The 21,914-nt window shown below is 44.6% G+C and overlaps 1 protein-coding gene across 2 annotated transcripts in view; it reads left to right on the plus strand.

The window, feature by feature from the left end:
- The first annotated feature begins 12,115 nt into the window (after positions 1-12,115).
- LOC100025096 (CYFIP-related Rac1 interactor A-like) overlaps positions 12,116-21,914 on the plus strand; it is a 32,155-nt gene continuing 22,356 nt past the window's right edge. Inside the window, exons 1-2 of one of the 2 annotated variants that reach the window (XM_007492838.3) lie at positions 12,116-12,400; positions 20,268-20,355. The gene's annotated coding sequence lies outside the window, so the exon portion shown is untranslated. The remainder of the gene's footprint in view (positions 12,401-20,267; positions 20,356-21,914) is intronic. The other variant, XM_007492839.3, reaches the window with a different exon arrangement.

The following is a 21,914-nucleotide window of genomic DNA, read 5'->3' on the forward strand; positions in this document are numbered from 1 at the left end:
TTAGGCCTGGCACTCCATCCACTGAGCCACCAGCTGTCCCCCACTTTTACATATTTGATTGTATGCATTTAAAAGCCTGGTTCTGGGAAGGGGTCTGTGGGCTTCCCCAGAGTGGCCAAGGGGCCCAGGACACACTAAAGACAAAGAATCCATGATGGCGGGCTCAGTGGATGGAGAACCAGGTCACGAGTTCAAATTCGACTTTAGACACTTCCTAGCTGTGTGACTCTGGACAAGTCACTTAACCCAGTCTTCTAGCCTTAATTGCTGCATCGGAACCCAGATCGAGTACTACTACGTCTAAGGCGGAAGGTAAGGGTGTTTGGAAACATTTTTAAGGAAGATTTCTTGGTCAGATAGGGGTTGGCCTAGTTGCCCGTCAATGCCCTTCCCAGCCTTTCAGATTCTCTGATTCTGCGAGCCCCAGCTCCGACGCTTCCTTCCCGGGGAACTCGGGACAAATGGCTTCCCCTCTCGGGAATGAGGGCTTATTTCCCTGTGCTGTCGGTCTACCATCGAAGGTCTCTTCCCAGCTCCGATATTCTCGGATTCGGATTCTGTAAGAAAACAAAACGGTCCTGCCAGCATCTGACCTGGTTTTCGTGACGAGTTTCCTGATAGGTCCCGTTGGCAGGCGCTGCCCTTCCCTCTGCTGTCCTTTCCCCCCCCTCCCCTTCCCCCTCCCCTTCCCCCTCCCCCTCCCCCTCCCCCTCTCCCCCAAGGGCAGCGGGCTGGCGGAGATCCCCGGAAAGCTGCCCTGGGCGCACGCCGCTCCCTAGCGCCCAGCCTCGCTTTGGCTCTCCCCAGGCGGCTGGCAGCCTCCTCCTAGCCCAGCGCGCCATCCTCGGGCATAGAGGAAGGAGAGGAGGGAGAGAACGGTCAGGGCTGAGACGGGCGGCTGCCTCGGTTCGGAGGAGAGCTCAGACAGGGATGAGGTTTCAGGAACCAGTTCCGGGGGCAGAAATTCAGAGCTGGGAGAGACCCCAGAGGTCAGCTAGTCCAACCCATCCGTTTTACAGATAAGGAAACGGAATGACGCGCTTTGCTCTCCGTCACACGGGAGTAAATAGTAGGGCTGGGGTTTGAACCTACAAATCCACTACTCGTCCTACTGTACCAGTCATTAGGCTGTGAGCTCTTGGAGGCAGGGAGAGTTGTTTTTTTTTCTTTTTTTTTTTTTAAATATACGTTCTGTATTGCCTCCAAGGCAGAAGAATGGTCAGGGCTAGGCAACGGGGGTCAAGTGACTTGCCCAGGGTCACACAGCTGAGAAGTGTCTGAGGTCAATTTTGAACCCAGGACCTCCCGTCTCTAGGCCTGGCTCTCAATCCACTGAGCCACCCAGCTGCCCCCCGTATTTTTCTTTTTAAACCCTTACCTTCATCTTGGAATAAATACTACATCTTGGTTCCAAGGCAGAAGAGCATAAGGGCTAGGCAATGGGGATCGAGTGACTTGCCCAGAGTCACACAGCTAGGAAATGTGTGAGGCCAGACTTGAAATCTTGAAAGTTTTCCTGATGCCAGGCAAAGCATTCTATCCAATGCACCAACTAGCTGCCCTCACAGGATCATATTATCATCCATTTAGAGATGGAAGGACTCTTGAAAAACTATTGAATCTGAATGCTTCTCCTTTTACAGATTAGGGAACCGAGGCAAAGGAGATTAAGTGACTTGTCCAGGGTAACACGGCTAGAAATTGTCTGAGGCTCTATCACAGAAAAAGAAATTGAAAAAAATATCAAAGAATTCCCTAAGAAAAAGGGCCTAGGGCCAGATCTGTTCACAACTGAATTCTACTAAATATTCAAAGAACAATTAACTCCAACACTACAGAAATTATTTAGAAAAATAGGGGAAGAAGGAATTCTTCCAAATTCCTTTTATGACACTGATACCTAAACCAGGAAGAGCTAAAACAGAGAAAGAAAACTTTAGACCAATCTCCCTAATGAAAAGTAATGTAAAAATTTTAAATAAAATTCTAACAAGGATATTATAGCAATATATCACAAGGATCGTACATCATAACCAGGTGGGTTTTATACCAGGAATGCAAAGATGGTTCAATCTTGGGAAAACTATTACCATAATCCTCCATATCAATAATAAAACCAACAGAAATCAAGTGATTATCTCAACAGATGCAGAAAAATCCTTTGACAAAATATAATTCCTATTCCATATAAAATCATTTGAAAACACTGGGGGGAAAAAAGGAGCTTTCTTTAAAATGATAAAAAGCATCTATCCAAAACCACCAGCAAGCATTACCCATAAAAGGGGTAAACTAGAATCTTTTCCAGTAAGATCAGCCGTGAAATAAGGATGCCCATTATCATCACTACTATTTATAGCAATAATAGCAATTACAGCAGAAAAGAAATCGAAGGAATTGGAATAGACAATAAGGAAATAAAATTATCACTCTTTGCAGATTATGATAGTATACCTAAGAAACCCCAGAAAATTAAAAAACCCTAATTAAAACAATTAACTACTTTAGCAAAGTTGTAGTTTACAAAATAAGCTCACATAAATCATTAGTATTTCTATTTAGCACAAAGTTCAACACCAAGAAATAAAAAAGGAAATTCCATTTAAAATAAATGTAGGGCATGTCTAGGTAGTTCAGTCATTTAATCCCCATTGCCTAGACCTTACAGCTCTTCTGCCTTGGAACCAATATACAGTACTGATTCTATGATGGAAGGTCTTTATTTTAATTTATTTTAGTAAATAAATAATCTATTTTAGTAAAAAATAACTGTAGATGATATAAAATACCTCAGAGTATACTTACCAAAACAAATACAGAAATCATATAAACACAAATGCAAAACATTTTCCACACAAATAAAACCAGCCTGAAATGATTTGAAAATTATTAATTGTTCATGGATAGGCCAAGCCAATATAATACAAAATGACAATCCTACATAAATTAATTTGTCTATTCAGTGCCATGCCAATCAAACTACCCCAAAATTTCTTATATCTAAAAAAAAAGAACAAAATTCATCTGGAAGAACAAAACGTCAAGAATCTCAAGGGAATAAAAAAAAATATGAAGGAAGGAGGCCTAGTCGTACCAGATCTCAAACTATACTATAAAGTAGTAATCAACAAAACAATCTGAAACTGGCTAAGAAATAGAGTAGTGGGTGGGGGTGGGGTGTGGGGGGCAGCTGGGTAGCTGGGTAGCTCAGTGCATTGAAAGCCAGGCCTAGAGACAAAAGGTCCTAGGTTCAAATTTGACCTCAGACACTTCCCAGCTGTGTGATCCTGGGCAAGTCACTTGACCCCCATTGCCTAGTCCTTACCACTCTTCTGCCTTGGAATCAATACACAGTGTTGATTCTAAGATGGAAGGTGAGGGTTTAAAAAAAAAAAGAAATAGAGTAGTGGATCAATGGAATAGGTTACATAATCAATACATAGTAGTTAATGCCCACAGTAACCTAGTGTTTGATAAACCCAAAGATCCAAGCTATTGGGGGAAGCACTATTTGACAAAAATTGGTGGGAAAACTGGAAAACAACATTGCAGAAACTAGGTATAGACCAATGTCTCATCCCATACACTGAACAAGATAAACTCACATAGATATTTAATCTAGAAATAAAGAGGAATATTACAAACAAATTAGAGGAGCATGGAAAAGTTTACCTCTCAGACTTATGAATAGAGGAAGAATATATGACCAAACAAGACACAGAGAATATTATGAAAAACAAAATAGATAATTTTGATTACATTAAATTAAAAAGGTTTTTGTACAAACAAAACCAATTCAACTAGAATTAGAAGGGAAATGACAGATTGGTGCAAATTTTTATAGCAAATGTCTCTGACAAAAGCCTCTTCTCTCAGAGGCAACTAGGTGGCTCAGTGGATTGAGAGCCAGGCCCACAGACAAGAGGTGCAAGGTTCAAATCTGACCTGACACTGCCTAGCTGTGTGACCCTGGGCAAGTCACTTAACTCCCATTGCCCAGCCCTTAGTTCCCAAAAGCCTTAGAACCAATATACAGTATTGATTCTAAGAAGGAAGCTAAGAGTTTTTTTAAAAGCCTCATTTCTCAAATATACAGAAAACTGAGCTAAATTTATTTTTTTTAAAAGCCTTTCCTAATTGTTAAATGGTGAAAGGATATGAACAGGCAGTTCTCAGAGGAAGAAATTAAAACTATCCGTAACCATATAAAAATGCTCCAAATCACTATTTATTAGAGAAATATAAATTAAAACAACTCTGAAATATCACCATCTCTCACTTATCAAAGTGGCTAATGTGATCAAAAAGGAAAATGATAAATATTGGAAGGGATGTGGGAAAATTGGGACAGTAATGCACTTTTGGTAGAACTGTGAACTGATACAACCATTCTAGAGAGCAATATGGAACCACACCCAAAGGACCATAAAACTCTGCCTGCCCTTTGGCCAATCAATACCATTACTAAGTCTGTATCACAAAGAGATCAGAGATAGTGGAAAAAGACCTACCTGTACAAAAATATTTATAGCTACTCTTTTTGTGGTGGCAAAGAATTGGAAACTGAGAGGATGTCCATCAGTTGGGGAATGACTGAACAAGCTCTAATACCTGATTGTAATAGAAAACTATTATGCCATAAGAAATGATGAACAGGTTGAATTCAGAAAAAACATGGAAAGATTTATATGAACTGATGCAAAATGAAGTGAGCAGAACTGGGAGAATAATGTATACAGTAACAGAAATATTGTGCAATGATCAGCTATGAAGGACTGAACTATCATCAGCAAAACAAGGTTCCAAGATAACTCCAAGGGACTCATGCTAAAAAGTACAAACAAACAACAAAAACCACTATCCGCAGCCAAAGAAGGAACTGTTGGAAAAACTGATTGCAGCTCAAAGCATGCCATTCTTCACTTTATTTCCTTCATGAGTTTTTTTTTACTCTATATGTCTTCAGTTACAATATGGGGACAATCTCATTCTCTCTCTCTCTCTCTCTCTCTCTCTCTCTCTCTCTCTCTCTCTCTCTCTCTCTCTCTCTCATTCTTCTTCCTTCTCATCTTCTTCCCCTTCTTCCTTCTCCTCTCTTCTTCTCTTATTCCTGTTCCTTTTGTTCTCCTCCTCCTTCTCTTTCTCCTCCTCCACCACCACCAACATCACCTCCTCCTCCTCTTCCTCCTCTTCCTCCTCTTCTTCCTCCTCCTCTTCCTCCTTCTCCTCTTCCTCCTTCTCCTCCCCTCCACCATATCCAAGGTCTGTCAATTTTATCTTCTCACTATGTCTCGTATACATCCCCTTCCCTCTTCTGACACCACCACAACCCTAGTGCAGGACTTCATCTCCTCACTCCAGGGTTATCAGAGTAGCCTGCTGGTTTCTCTCCCTGCCTCAATTCTCTTCCCACTCCAGTTCATCTTCTTTTCAACCATCAAGTTCATCTTTCTAAAGCATTCAAAGCCTTTCATAGAGCACTGGTATCATTTATATAAAACTGTTTACCATCTGAGGAGGAGGGAGGGAAAGAATCTGAATCATAAGATGTCAGAAAACAATTGTCAAAAATTATTTCTACATGTAATTGAAAAAAAAGTATAAGTTTTGTTTAAAAAGTACCTCCCATGATCTGGCCTCCTCCAACCTTTCCAGTCTTCTTATACCACTCTCACCCTTACCACCACATACTCTGCAGTCCAGTGACACTGGCCCCTGACTATTCTTCTAATGAAACACTCCATCTCCCAAGCCTGAGCATTTTCACTGGTTCTCCCCCATGCCTGTAATGCTCTGTCTCTCCTCATCCCTGACTCCATGCTGTGGGAACAAACAATCCTTCTATGAAGGGGAAGCAGCCTGGACTGTAATGTGAAGATAGAATTAACTTGCCCTTTGTCTATTTTTAGCTAATCAAATCAAGAACTTAAAGTACCCCTACTTAGTACCTAGCTAACCATTAGGTAAGAGAACTCACAAGTCACTTACTAGTTCACATCCCCAAAAGCCACAAGCCCCACAAGTGCTAGGCAAATTGGGAGACTTCAATTGGTTCCTGTAAAGAGGGGGAGAGACAGGAAGTGATGTGGAAAAAGGGGTATAAAAAAAGAGACCAAAATAATCTGGGGTTTTTTTTTCCTTCCTTGGTTTTTGGAGAGACTGGTTCCCCTAGATTCTGCGTTGGTGAGTAGAGCTGAAGAGACACGCTTTTCCTTGGAGTCATTCTGCGTTGGTGAAACTCTGGCTGAAGACACCACTGGGACTTCTGGCTGAGGACTACCCAGAAATCCATGTGGAGATCAGGACTTAGGAAAGCCCCTTTTGGGTGCTGAACTGGACTTCACTTTGCCAGGGAAGTACTTGGGGCTGGTAGGCTAAACCAGGCTTTGTCTCCTTCCTATATTTCCCACTTTCACTGTTTCTACCTTGTAAATAAAAGCTGCTGACAATCATTTTGACTTAGGGGCTCATATTTTATAAATGGCGACCGCTTTTATAACTCTCATATTGAGTGAAACCCTAATTTTAAATCTTATAGTAAGAACGACAAAATTGGTCCACACTCCCAAGGTCATTTTGGTATGAGAGTCTGCCATTTTTGATTAATTTATTGGAGGAATTAGTGATCTTTTTCACAAATGATAAAATTTAGGAAATTATCTATTTTGGGATGAAAAAAACCCTTATCATACCAACTTCCCTGGCTTCTTTCAAGTCCCACCTCAAATTTTACCCTCTACAGAAAGCTTTTCCCTATACTTAGTACTTCTAGTACCTTCTCTCCTTTTTCTCCTATCTAGAGCTCATTTGTGCCTACTGCTTTGCTTCTTATTTCTTGCATTAGTCTGTGTGCCTCTTGAAGTCAGTGACTGTCTTTTGCCTTTGGATCTGTAGTGCTTATTAGTACCTGGCACATAGTAGGATCTTAATAAATGCTTTTTGACTGACATCTGACCAATCACTTCTTTTTCTAGTCTAGCCATCTCGGTCCTGTCAAAATAACCTTTCTTAGTGCCCTGGTTTGACCAATTTGATATGATAAAATATAAGCTCCTAAGCCTGGGGAAGCTATATGTGGCCCACTCAAAATCTGCTTCCAACCTTATTTCTCCTTGCTTTCCTCATACACTCTCTGATTCAGACAAACTTAATGACTCTTTGTTTACCCTGACTGTCTCCTATTGGCTCCTACGTCCAGATAGTCTCATGGGCTCTCCCCCATTCCTGGAAGGCTCTCTCTTTCCTCATCACCACCTGAGAAAATGCTTCTTTTTTTTTTCATTTTCAGCTCAACTGTCACCTCCTCCATAAAACTCTCCCTACTTCTCACCCTCATTCTTCTCAAATTTTCCTTGAGCACTTTCCTGTCCTCTGACACCATCCCATTCTGCTTTTCATTATTTCGATTCCTTCCTTCATTCAAACATTTATTAAATGCCTATGTACCAGGAAATATGCTAGACCTTGGGGATGCAAAAATAAAAATAGCCACTGGCTTCAAGGTTCTAGAATTCTACTGGAAGGAAGCCATAGACACCCAGATGAGTAAAAATGAAATGTGAAAAAAGTAGTTAGAGAAATACAATTGAGAACAGAAGAGAGGAGGAGATGAGGAAAGGCTGTTGTAGAAAATGATACTTGAGCTGAGCTTTCACAGAAACCAAGTATTATTATAATAGTTAATATTTATGCTGTAATTTATAAAGCACTTTTTATCCTGTGCCATCTCATTTGATCCTTATGTCAATCCTTAGAGGTAGATGCTATTATTTCCCCCCCTTTTACAGATGAGAAAATTGAGGCTGAGAGAGATGTCAAGCAACATGTGAAGGTTACACAGCTATTAAGTGTCTCAGGCAAGAAACAAAGAGAAAGGAAAGAGTACATTCCAGGTACAGAGGCATGTGCAAAGGCATGGAGGTGGGAGGTGGGATGCTTGGCACTGGGAATAGCAAGTAGGCCAGTTGGTTGGCTCAGAGAGTATGTGAGGAGAAATGATGTATACAGTCCCAGCCCAGGGCTCTGAACAAGGCAAATGTTTTTTGGACTAAGTATGGAAGGGGTTGAGGATTGAGGGGGGGAGGGAGGTTGCCCTTCGGGAGAGGGTGCTCTCAATTTAGCAAATATTTTAAAAATTCTGACTACATACTTCACAGACAAAGCATTTTCTAGCATTCCCAGCTGGGGGAAGCTCTCAAATGGAGTTCCTTAGGGGACCTCTGCTCAGGGAGGCACCATTTTGGATAGGAAGAGAAGATAGGACTCACAAATACCAGAGTCACAGTTCCCAAAACTCAGTTATCCTGAAGAATCCTTGATTTCATTGCTGTAGGTTTTCCTTCCCACAATGCAGAGTATAACCTTTCCCACTAGGAGATGTAATAGAAATACTGGGAAAAGCTGCCCATCCGCTGGGGAATGGTGGATCCAGTTATGGAACATGAATGGGATGGGATGTTATTGCATCATAAGAAATAATGAAGGTTTCAGAAAAGCCTGGGAAGACTAGAGTGAACTGATACAGAGTAAGGTGAGGAGAACAAGAAGAACAATTCATAAAATGACAATATGGTAAAGACAAGCATTTCCCAAAGATATGGGTACTCTGCCACAATTCCAGAGATTTGTGAAATGGATGAAATAGACAGAAAGCTGATGAACATGGAGTGTAGATTAAGACATATTTTTCCAGATATGACCAATGTGGGAATTTATTTTGATTGACTATGTATATTTGTTATAAGGGCTTTTCTTTTTTCTTTTCTCCCCAGTTGGGAGATAGAAGAAAAATAAAGTAGTTATTTGTTCATTGAAAAAAAATTTTTTTTAAGTGGAAAGATGGGGCATGTAGGTGGCTCAGTGGGTTGAGAGTCAGGTCCAGAGATGGGAGGCCCAGGGTTCAAATCTGACCTCAGACACTTCCTAGCTGTGTGACCCTGTGCAAGTCACTTAACCTCCATTGCCTAGCCCTTACCATTCTTCTGCCTTGGAACCAATACACAGTATTGATTCCAAGATGGAAGGTAAGGGTTAAAAAAAAAAACCCAAAACCCTACAGAATATATAATCTCCCCAGATACATGCAAGAACTATAAGAACTCAACTACAAAATACTTTGGGGGTAATAAAGACACAACTAGTTCGAGAAATAGCAATTGCTCATGGATAGGATGAAAGGATATGGTGAAAATGACATTATCTATATTACCATATTGATTCAAAGACAGAAGGTAAGGGTTTTATTTAAAAAAAAAAAAAGATGGAAGGTAAGGGTTTTATTAAAAAAAAAAAGATGGAAGGTAAGGGTTTAAAAAAAAAGTGAATAGAACCCCAGTTCTGGATTCAGAGGACCTGGGTTCAAATTCTGATGAGTGATCTTGGTAAATATCTCAGTTTCCTCATCTGTACAATGAAAGGGTAGACCTAGGTGGCTCTAAGGTCCCTTCCAGGTCTAGATCTGTGATTCATCCATGCCTGCCCATCCCATGTGAACCTTGTTCATGTCCTCAGAGCCATAACTATGGCAAGATTCCTTGGTCTTTGCCCCAGGGGCAGAATGTACAGAGCCCTAATAGTATTTGGAGGTGCAGAACCAACATGGTGGCTTAGTACCAGCTAAAGCAGAAACTGCTCTGACCATCCTTCCAAACTTAATAGTACTTGCATTCATTTGGGGGCCTAGAAAAGAACTCCTACTAGGTGGGAGGCAGTCATCGTTTTTCAGCCTGAACTTGTGATTTCATGAGAGTAGAGAACTCCCCATGAGGAAGCTCTCTGCCAATGCAGACTGACAGATGTTCTGCACCAAGAGAGCTGCCTGAGGCACTAAGATGTGGAGAGACTTGCCAGAATGTGTCAGAAGAGGCAGGGCTTGAAATCAGGTCGTCCTAACTCTTGGACTGGCTCTGCTCCCATCCTCCCTTGAAAAGTTTCCCATAGCTAGATGGTGCAGTGGATAGAGCACAGGGCCCAGGAGTCAGGAAGACTCATTTTCCCGAGTTCAAATCTGACTTAAGACACTTAGTAGCTATGTAACCCTGGACAAGCCACTTAATCTCTGCTTGCCTCAGTCTCCTCAGCTGCAAAATGGGATAATAATGGCACCTAGTTCACAGCATTATTGTAAAGGATCCAATGAGATAATATTTGCAAAGTGCTTGGCAATTTTAAAGTCTTAGTCTTAAAGCTAGGTATCATTTAGTCCAACTCTTTCTGTATCCACTGGGCCAGAGGTGTCAAATATTGCCCAGAACTCTTTGGAGTGGCGCTTGAATGGGATTAAAATGCAATGGGGAAATCTCTCTGGGCCTCAGTTGGTCATCTGTAAAATGGAAGGCTGCACAAGATGGTGTCCAGGGTCCTTTCCAGCTCTTAAGGCTCTGCTATCCTGATCCTAAGAGATGGACAAATTGGAGAAAGTGTAGCAGAGAGCTCTGGATTTAGAAGTAGATGATGTGAGATCAGATCCAGACTCTGCTACCATGTGACCTTGGGGAGTCTTGTCTCTTGGCCTCAGGTTCCTCCTCTCCTAAAGTAGGGGACTGGACTCTATGCTCTCTGAGGTCCTTTGCTTTTAAGGAAAAGCTTCCTGCAGGAAGGAGCTCCAGAGCTGGGCCTGGAAGGAAGAACAAGCTCGCAGTAGGCACAAACCCTGAAGGAAGCCTTGGTCAGCCCCCAAGGGCTTAGAGTGTCCGGGGAGTTGGGGGTAGGGATCCCCAAAAAGAAGGACATTGGCTGGGGAGGGAGGAGGCTGTAGCCGGAAAGGAGCTCTTCCTTCCTGGGCGTGAAGCGGCCAGTGACCCGTCTGGCATGAGGTCCTGCCTCTCTGTCCTCTTGACCTGAGATCTTAACCCCCAACTTCTCCACGACCAGACCTCTCAGATCCCTCCTCCGATGACCACCCCACCCCCACCCCTTCCTCAGAGAGGGGAGGGAGAGAGTCAGGGTGAGCGGTGATTGGTTACAGCATTGATAGGCTCAGGCAAAAGCCTCTGAATTCACCCTCTGATTGGATATCTCCATGGAAACAAAACTAGTCTAGCTACGATTGGCAAAAGGGATGACTAATGGTAACTTTCCTCTGGCCTCTTGGCCAGTCACTGGGAAGGGGCTGAGAGATTCCTTAGGCAGCCCAGGACTTCAGTTGGTGACAAGGGAGGGGGTCGGGGAGGGGCGTGCAAAGATTGAGGGCTTGATGCGTCCCGACCTAGAACCACAGATTTAGAGGAAAAAGAGAATGGGAGACCCAAGGCATCCAGGCAGCCCAGTCCCCTCAAAAGGCCCAGAAAGGTCCCGAAAGGACTTCATCTGGTGGCCCAGTCTGCGGTTCTTTACATTAACTGGTGCCCTCTTTACCAAGCCTAAGACCCAGAGCCAAGCCTATGCGCCAGGAGCTGGTGGCTACTAGTGGTTTGTGGGAACAGAACTCCATGCATGCTGCGAATCTGACAACCCGGCAAGCCAACAGCAATTTATCCCAAAGGCTTCCAGAAAATCAGTGCCAGGACAAAGGATGAGACAGCTAGATGCTCTGTGGATAGAGTGCTGGGGCCTGGAATCAGGAAGATCTGAATTCAAGTTCTGACCCATACATACATATTAGCCATGCGTCTCTGGGCAAGAAACAACCTCTGCCTCAGTCTCCTCATCTGTAAAATAGGGCTGATAATAGCACTTTGCTTCCTAGAGTAGTAAGGATTAAGAGAAGATAATTTTTAAAAGTTAGTTATCATTATTATTAATAATAATACTGATTGCAAAGCATCCTTCTTTCCCCCCTCAATGCTTAGGTTTTCCTAGCCCTTACCCCACTCTATTTCTGAAGAAGGTAGTACAAATCTTATCTTCATTTTGCAAATGGGGAAATTGAGGCTCACAACCGGTAGAGTGTCAGAGCCAGGACAGGAACCCACATCATCCACACTCCAAGCCCAGAGTTCTTTTCATTGCACCCCATTCATGAGTTAGTTAGTTGGCACATGAGGAGTTAAGCAGCCCGCGTCGCGGCTGGCTGTTTTGGGGAGTGGGGGGTGGGGAACCGCGGTCTATGGGGGGCTTTGTGAGGCGTCTTCCAGGGAGGGCAGCAGCTGCTCACAGAGCCTGCCTCTAGTAGGGAGCGGCAGAGCGAGAAAAGGAGGAGGGAGCCCTCCCCGGGCGTGCTGTGGGTGCGGGGTTCGGGGCGGGCGCTTGCTTAGCCCGGGCGCACGCACGCACACACACTCACACACGAGCTCACACAGACACGCGAGCTCAGCAGCGCTGCCATTCCCAGACACTCCTCGCAGGATCTGCAGAGGGGCAGGAGGAGAGCCGGTGGAAGCCTCTGCCCTCCCCGCCCGGGTCCTAGAAGCTGCCCACCCCCCGGCCCAACGCGGTGAGGAGCTCACCTTTCGCTGGGGAGGTGGGTAAAGAATCAGGGCAGAAGCCAGGGAGGGGGACCGGGTTCCAGGCTCCAGAGGGTCTGCCGGTGCCAAGTGCCGGGGGCTTGGTGGAATGGGGCCGTCAGGAGCCTGGAGCTGCGAAAAATTGCTTCTCTGTTCTGGAAAGCGAAATATGCTGCTGCATCTCTGGAAATGTCACATTCGAGTTTTTCCATTCATGATCTATAGAGGTCTGCCTCTTTATCCATCTATCCATCCATCCATCCATCCATCCATCCATCCATCCATCTCTCCTTCCATGCACCCATCTCTCCATGAGTGCACCCAGTCATCCACCCGCCCATCCATCCATCTCTCCATCCATGCATGCATCCATCTATCTATCCACCCACCCATCCACCTATCCACCCACCCACTGGTCCCTCTGCTATATTTAGCTTTCTGAGACAACTCCTGCCACTTACTTGGAAGGGCTTGGCTCCAATTCACTGGGAACAGTAACCAGCCATGCTTTCTGCCCCAAGCCAAAAGAAGCCTGGATCTATTGCAGGTCCTGAAGGTGACTGAAGGTGCACTAAGAGCTCCTGAGTGTTCAGAGGCAGGGAGGGATGAAGGATGGAAGGGTGGAGGGATAAAGGATGAAAAGAGGGATAAAAGGGAGGGATCAGGGTGGAGGACAGAGGGGTATCAGAATGGAAGATTGAGGGATGGAGGGGTGAAGGAGAAGGGTAGAGAGGGGTGGAGGGATGGAGGAGTAAAGAAAGGGAGGGATGAGGGATGGAAGGGTAGAGAGGTATTGGAATAGAGGATTGAGGAATAGAAGGTGAAGGAGAGGGATAGAGGGGTGGAGGAGTGGAGGAATGAAGGAATAGAGGGATGAGGGATGGAAGGATGGAGGGGTATAAGAATAGAGGGATGAAAAGAAGGGATTGGAAGAAGGGAGGAATAGAGAAGTATAGGGATGAGGGATTGAGGGATGGAGGGATGAAGGGTGGAGGGATGAAAAGGTACAGCAGTGAAGTGCTGAGGGAGGAAGGGTGGAGGAATGGAGGATTTGGGGATTGAATGAGGAATGAAGGGAGGAGGGATAGAGAATAAAGGGATGATTGATGGAGGGTGGAGGGATAGGGTATTAGGGATGCAGTGATGAAGAAATAAGGAGTGGAGAGTGGAATTTGAGGGGATAGAAGGTAAATGATAGAGGTTGGGTTCTGCTCCAGAGGCACAGGGAAGGAGTCCTCAATCTTGTCCCCCCAAATCAGTCATCCCCAGAGGTTCTTGGATCTAATCTCCTGCAGTGGGAGTAGTTCCCCTTTCTGCCATCTAAGGCTATGTCCTCACCCCATTGCCTGATCTGGACTGACATCTCTGCTCTAGGCTCCCCAATTTAGAAGCCATCTGCCTACCTGCCTACCTACTTAGCTACCTTTGGGCTCAGGCAAGGTCTTTCCTGGGACTAGGAAAGAGACAGAGCTGGGTTGAGTGACCCAGGGGTGGAAGGTACCCGATTCCATGGACGCCATCTGGTTCCTACCCCCACCCAACAGCCCCAGGTGGAGTCAACTGTCATTGCACCCCAGGTTTTGAAGATTGTCTTTGCAGATTCCTGTAGTGTCTGATCCTGTGCCCTCAGGGGATGCTTAGGAGGAAATAATGAATTTCTTTTGCACTTTTAAGGCTTCTTAAGAACTTGACAGTCTTGAAAAGGGGAGGTGGGAGTACAGATGGTATTATTACCCCATTTTACAGATAAGTAAACTGAGGCCTAGAAAAGTTAAGTGTCTCACACAAGTTCCCCCAGCTTGGAAGCATCAGAGACAGGGTTTGAACCCCAATCTCTTGAAAGAGCGCCAAGATGTACTAGAAAGAGATTTTGGAAATCATTAGACCTTCCTGGGTAGGAATCCCAGTTCTCCTATTTATTACCTATATGACCTTGAGCAGATCATTGAACCATTCAGGGCCTTGTTTTATTCAAATACAAAATGAGGGGGGAAGGCTAAGGACCCTTCTGGCCCGAAATTCTAGAAGCCTAGGACCTGGATTTCTATCCCAGCTGTGCTTTTCACTATCTGTGTGACCTTGAATAGATTCCATGACCTCTCTGGGTCTCAATATTCTCCTCTGTAAAATGGGGGGAGGGATAGGCTGGATGATCTCTAAGGTCTCTTACAATCCCAAATCCTCTGAGCCCAACGTTCTGACTACTACATGATATTTCACAGGAAAAGGCTTTTTAAACCTTCAAGTGCTTTAGAAAGGGAGTGAATTTTTCTCATTATGATTAAGTGGCCGAGGGAGAAGCAGACTTTTAGCCACCTTCCTACAAAGGTGTTGCTTGTCTATCTGCTGGGTGGCAATCTTAGTCTATAGGTAATAGAGAGGAAGCAGAGACTGTCGAGATGGCTTTTTGCCTGCAGGTCAGTGATGGATGCAAAGCCTCAGGGTGGGGCTAAGTCTGACAAGATGAGGGACTGACAGGGCATTCATTCACCCAGCCTAGCCTTGTTCTAGGTCAGCCCAGGGATTGAGCTCTGAGGCTTGTTCCTTCTCTGTGCCCAATGCCTCTTGGGGGCCCTGGGTTTCCAGTGGAATTGATTTTCCTCTAAGGCTTTCCCTGGTTATACTAAGATAGCTGGAGACTCACCCTGCCCCAAACACCAAGGAGCCTCCTCCTTCAGTGATCCAATACAAAGTCTCTATCCTTTTCCAGTGATCTGACCCAAACTAACAACAAAGTTATCTCGGAGCCCCAGTGACCCAGCAGAAGGACCCTCCTCTACCTCAACAATGATCCAACTCAATGTTATCCATTGTGGTAGAATGAAAAGGACACAAGATTTAAGATCACAGTGACCTGTGTCATTTTGAACAGATTTCTTCCCCTTGCTGAACCTCAATGTCTTTATCTATTAAAAAAGAGAGAGAGAGAGAGAGAGAGAGAGAGAGAGAGAGAGAGAGAGAGAGAGAATTGAGAAGGAATATCTGAATATCTGAATAATCTTTGAGGTCCCTTCCTTCAACTCTCCTACCACTAACCCAGGACAAGAGATTTATTTCTAATTACCCAATACTGTATTAGAAACCTTATCCCCCATTATATATGTCCCCTTCTTTAGTGCATTCTTTCTCCAAACTGATAACTTCCCTCTATAAAAGCCAGATATCTTTGGACTTGGACACTTATTAGCTGTGTGACCTTTGACAAGTCATTTAACTTTAATCTCAGTGTTCTCAATTGTAAAATAGTTAAGAATAGCACCTAACTCACAAGGTTATTGTAAGGATCAAAGGAGGTAATATTTGTAAAGCATTTAGCAGAGTGCCTGGTCCAAAGCAGGAGCTATATAGATGCTTATTCCCTTCCTCTCCTCTTTCTCAAACAGGCTTTGTTGATAAAGGAATGAATGAATGAATGAATGAATGAATGAATGAATGAGTGAATGAGTGAATGAGTGAATGAATGATTGAATAAAATATGGGCAAAGTGGAATGTTGCAATATAACATACACAAATAAGAATGGTAGGAGGACAAGTGTGATAGTGTCAAAGTAGAGAACTAGATGAACTACTCTAAGAAAAATTGAGGGGGATTGCAATAGAATATTATTGAAAGGAATGTTTGTGAATATTTGGAAAGGGAAGCAGCAATCACTAGTCATCACCAGGAATAGGTCATCTCAGAATAATAATCATATCTGCTATTTTTACAGGGTTAATAGATTGATTGATGAGGGAATTACCTTGGTAGAGTATTTGTATATTTCTAAGTCCATTTGACAATCTCTTGTGATGATACCTTTGTGGGCAATACATGGGGAGAGGATGGGAACCAAATGAGAAAATAATTAGATGAATTGGAAATCAGGTGAATTGCTAGACCAAAAGAATAGTAATTAAAGGATAACAATTCACATTATGATCTTTTTTTTAAACCCTTACTTTCCATCTTAAAATCAAACTTTAGTATTGGTTCTAAGAGAGAATGGTAAGAGCTAAAGAATTAGGGTTAAGTGGCTTGCCCAGAGGTCAATCAGGTCAGGAAGACCTGAGTTCAGATCTTATCTCATGAACTAGCTGAATGATCCAGGGCAAATCATCTCAGCTCCAACATCCTCAGTTTCTTAATTCTGTAAAATGTGGGTGATCATACTAGCCACCTTCCAGAGTAACTATGCAGATCAATTGACATAACTAACATCTGCAAAGCACTTTGCAAACCTTAAAATGCTCTATAAATGCTAGCCAATATCATTAAGGGCTATAGAAATGTGTCATTATTATTGCTGTTGTTGTTATGCTCTATAGTTTACAGATGAGGAAACCAAGGCAGAGAGTGAGAGGAAGGTACCTGCCCAAGGTCACAGAGTTAATAAGCAGCAGAGATGGGATGTGAGTCCATATCCATATCCAAATTCCATATCCAAAGCCCTCTTCTCTATATAGTTGTCACCCCTGACCAGCACAAGGTCCAAACATATGAGTGTCTTCTAAGTATAACTGTACCCTGAAGGCCTTGAGCCTTGATTGTAAAAGGTGCAACTTGGTGTCATAAAATCTCCAGGGGCCAGAGAGAGCCAGATAACCCAGGTTAAAAATGGAAAACTCTAGAAAAATCAATATAACAAAAGGTTCCATATTGTATCTCCTCCCCATCCACCCCCAGCTCTATACTCCTAGGCCTCCTCCTAGTTCCAGCTCTGGAGGCTGCCTCCCTTCCTTCTTGGTTGTCACTTCTCCCACAAAGAATCTGGACTTCCCTGAAAAATGCCTCGTTCCAGAACAATTCAAATGGACCTTGAGGACCTTGGGCTAACATCCAGTTGGGTTTCATAGGAAGGAAGGGTTTGAATCCTCCTTCCCAGCCCAGCCTCAGAACTAGCTGCCTTCCCCAGGAAGTCTTCTCTGATTCCCTCTCCGCAGACACCATCTCTCTAGTCCTGGGATTCCTAGAGCTCTTTGTATGTTCCCTATGGCCCTCATCACACAGCATCTCAGTTATTGTAAGTAGGCTCAAGTATAATGGGAAAAGGGCTGGAATTGGTACCAGCAGACCTTTGCTAGAGTCCCAGCCCCAGCATATCACAGCTATGTGACCTTAAACAAGTCCCTTCTTTAAACCTCAGTATCTTCACCTATAATATGAAAAAAAACTAGAATTTTCTCAGTGTGGAGAACTCCTTCTACCAACACAGATTTCTATCCTTCCATGACTTAATAGACAAGTCTTAGGGAGTTGCTTCAAGAACGGAGGAACTGTGGCTCATCTAGATCCTACAAGCAGTCAGAGGTAGGATTTGAGATAGGGTGCTGGCCACAAGAACACAGAGCAGGAGACGGAGACAGGGAACTTAGTGTACCCCTTTGGCAGTCTGGGGAAGCCTCCAGGCCCCTTCTCAGCGGCCTGTTCTTAAATCCTTGGAGGAAATGCCAAATTTCAGCATGAGATTTGTGAAAATGAAGATGTGGCTGTTTTTTTGTCCACATTCACAGATCCCACCCTGAAATCTATCCAAGGATCCCTTGGGAGTCCGGATGAACCCCAAATATAGAAATTACTTGAATGGAACAGGCAGATAACCTGGGATAAGGCCTGTTGCTCCTGAGCCTCCCCTCCTAAGGCAGGCCAGCAGCCTCTTCTTCTTTCTACTCCCAGCAAGGCTGGCTTGCCCCATGGTTGAGGATGTCTCAACTCAAGTCTGGGGTGAGAATTGGAGAGCAGAGGGAGATTGGCCAAGGGGACTGGTTTTGTTTTGTTTTGGAGCTCGCAAGGTTCAGATCTCCTGCCCCTTATTCAGGAAACTTTTCCCTGACCCCCACTGCCTGCTGCTCCGCATTATGATCCCCCATAACACAAAGAAGTCCTTTGGCACATATCCAAAAGCAGTGTTCTTGGAAGAAGAGACAATCTCATGAGACCTGCAGGAGAAGGTTCAGGGTGAAGGTAGAGGAAGATGAGGGAGCCAATGAAATTGGCTCAAAGAGTTCCTCTACCTCTAGTAGGAGGCAAGGAAGGAGAATTATTAGATCTATTTTACAGAGGGGAAAAACTGAGGCTTTTGTAGTAGCCCATTTAGAGCTTCTGGCTCAAGCTTTTCAAAGCATTAAAAAAAAATCACTCCAATCTTTAAAAAAGAAGAAATCCCTACCATCTGGTTTAGAATCAAAACTATGTATTGATTCCAAGGCAAAAGAGCTGTTAAGACTAGGCAATGGGGGCTAAGTGACTTGCTCAGGGTCACACAGCTGGGAAGTATCTGAGGCCAGATCTGATTCATTTCTCCTTTGATGCCTCATGATGGTATGGAGGTGATATAGTTCTCTGACTCTACCAGGGGAACCTAGCCTTAACAGGTCCTAACAAACTGGAAACGCTTAGCCTGGAGGGATTCTAGCTCCCCTGAGGAGCAACTTGGCCAATTTCTGAGAGGTCCATCATCCAGTTTTTCACCAGGATCTTTAGGCACCTAGATGACACAGTGGATAGGACACTGGACCTGAGATCAGGAAGATCTGAGTTCAAATCTAACCTTACTAGTTGTGTGACCCTGGGTAAGTCACTTAAGCTTTATCTCACTTTCCTCATCTGCAAAGTGGGAATTAGATCTCTCAAGGAGTATGTGAGGCTCAAATATGATAATATCTACAAAGTACAAACCTTAAAGTAATATATATGTACATATATCTTAGCTATTATTATTATAGGTATTTTCTTCCAATGTAACTATTTTTTAAAACCCTTACCTTCTTTCTTAGAATCTACACAAGGCAGAAAAGCAGTAAAAAAAAAAGTAGGCAGTTGGGATTAAGTGACTTGCTGAGGATCACACAGCTAGGAAGGGTCTAAGGACAAATTTGAACCCAGGACCTCCCCTCACTAAGCCTGGCCCTCATCCACTGGACCAGCGAAACCCTGGACCTCTAGTCACAGTCAAGTAGGGGAACTAGCCAGAAAGGAGGCGCCTGGAAATCAGCACAGAACATCAGACCTGGAAGGGTCATTCTCCAGTTTCCCCTTTCTTCCTTTTTTCTTTATCTTTTACAATTCTACTGATGTCTTTTGGTTCTGTGTCAGTCATTTCTTCTAGTTACGCCCATCTACTCTTCCTAAAAAAAGGTAAAACCAAGCCAGACCAATTATATTATTATTATATTGATATATACATATAATATAATTATATTACATAGCGGTGCATGCGACACACCAAACCCCAGGTCCCCACCTCGCCTTTAAAAAAAGTAGACAAGGAGAGTGTGGCTGGGAGAGGAGGAAGCGGCTTCCCCGAGGGTGGGCAGTCAGTACCAGAACCAGAGTCTGGGGGGCTGGAAGGGGCCTCAGAGGCTATGTGCCCAGGCTACCCCTGAGCAGGGCTCGCCTCCTTCTCCCGTGTCTCGGGCTGGGTGAGCCCCCAGAACGTTCGCCTGCTCTCTGCCTGGGGAGCTCCCTGACTGGATCTGGGACACGGATGAGGGCCTCTCTCCATCCTCTTCCCAACATGGGACCACTGACTGGATGGAGCCAGGGGTCGGGAGCCCGGGTTTTAGTTCTAGCTGAACAACCCTGGAGGCAAGTGGTTGGTAAGGGCAAAAGGGCTCTAGAAAATGTGGATATGAACATATGTGTACATGCGTGTATGTATGTATGTGTGTATATGTGTGCGTGATCAATATGGGGCTTTTCTGTCTTGGAACTGATAGAATCTAAGGTAAAGCTTTATGAAAAACCTGCACTGAGACCCTCTGTGGGTACACAGAAATACAAGACGATAGTTCTGTATGTAAATGGGAGATACAGGTGTAGGACACAGAAGTGCACTTGTGTGTGCGGGCTTACCCGTAAGCAGGATGGCCAGCGGTCATGTCCTGCCACTCTGCTTTCTCCCCAGCCCCTGCCAGCTGAGGAAGCGGTGGATGCTGGCCATACAGCTTGGTTCCCTGTCACTGTCGTCTCTCCGCCAAGCGTCTTCCATTGAGGTAAGGCCGGGCTGGGAAGCAGACAACAGGGAGAGGCCAAGACAGGCCATGCCTCTGCAGGGAGGGAAGGAAGAAGTGATTTGAGGTCTTAATTCCATCCAGTGAATACAAGGCCTGCTGGGCCAAGAGGAACCTGTGGGGGGATGGACCAGGAGGGGTGATGGGCAAGGAGGGACAAGGAGCAGCCAGGAACCGGCACTGGCCAGGGAGAGGGACAGAGATTGATGCAGAGCATCCGACGGCCTGGAGGGAAAGGATGTGACCAGAAAGACAGAGATCAGCCAGGAGGAGCAAGAGACAGGAGGGGAGGGACTGGCCAGGAAGTGGAACAGCCAGGAGGGACAAGAGAGGAAACTGGCCAAGGGGAGGGACAAAGAGCAGCTGAGACGAAGGACAGCTTAGGAGGAGAGGGACTGGCCAGGAGGGAGAGAGATTGGCCTGGAGGAGGTCCATCCTGAAGAAAGGTCAGCGAGGAGGGACAGAGAGAAGCCAGGGGAGACCTGCTCAAGAGACGAGACTGGCCAGGGAAATGGAAGAGGAGGCTGGAACTAAAGAAGACTTGTAAGGAGGGTCAAACCAAGAGTAGAGACTGAGCAGGAAAGAGAGAACAGCCAGGCAGGGGAATGGGCCAGAAAGGTGGCCACTAGACGGCATCAAGGAAGGAGTATTGGCCAGGAGTGACCAGCTGGGAAGGAGTGGCTAGACAGAAGAAGGGACTGGTCAAGAGGAGGGATTACAGAACACTAATACAGACAACACTTCCACATTACAACTTTCCCCATCACGATTTTGATATAGCCCAGGTCAGCTTAAGAAATTAAATGGGAAATGTTTTAAACTCTTACCTTGTTTCTTCGAATTGGCTCCAGGGCAAAAGAGCAGCAAGGTCTAGGCAATGGGGGTTAAGTGACTTGCCCAGGGTCACACCACTGGGAAGTCTCTGAGGTCAGACTTGGATCTCCCGTCTCTAGGCCTGGCTCCCAGTCCGCTGAGTCCCCTAGCTGTCTCCATATTTTATGCTTTAATACCATAAATATACACAATTTCTTCTGTAATGTTAAAATGAGTAAAGAGTTAAAGTTCGCAAAGAGGATGTGAAAGCCAGCAGAGGACACACAAAGGCTAGAAACGTAGAGCTATCTAACCTACATCTAGCCTAAGACCAAATACTTACCCCAGATTTTACAATAAGGTACTGTAAACACCCCATGAAATAAATCGATTTCTTTTCTGGTGTGAAGGGACAGCCAAAACATTGTACTTGGGTTTTCTAGTTTGGAGGGAAGGAATGAATGTAGAAGGGGCGCCTATACATTCCCCTTCTCTCAAAAGTAGAGGTAGCAGAGGAGACAGAATTCGCCTCCTCCAAAATAATCATACCAAGGACTCACATTTATGAGAGGTTGTGTGGTCCATTGGAAAGAACCCTGGATTTGGAGTAGAAGGACTTAAATAGGAATCCTTTGTCTGCCACTTATTAGCCAAGGGACTTCCTCTCTTTAGGATTAGTATCTTCAACTGTAAAATAGGGGCATCAGATGGAGAGACCACCAGAGCCT

Source organism: Monodelphis domestica, chromosome 4, assembly GCF_027887165.1.
Source record: "Monodelphis domestica isolate mMonDom1 chromosome 4, mMonDom1.pri, whole genome shotgun sequence".
Classification (NCBI taxonomy): domain Eukaryota; kingdom Metazoa; phylum Chordata; class Mammalia; order Didelphimorphia; family Didelphidae; genus Monodelphis; species Monodelphis domestica.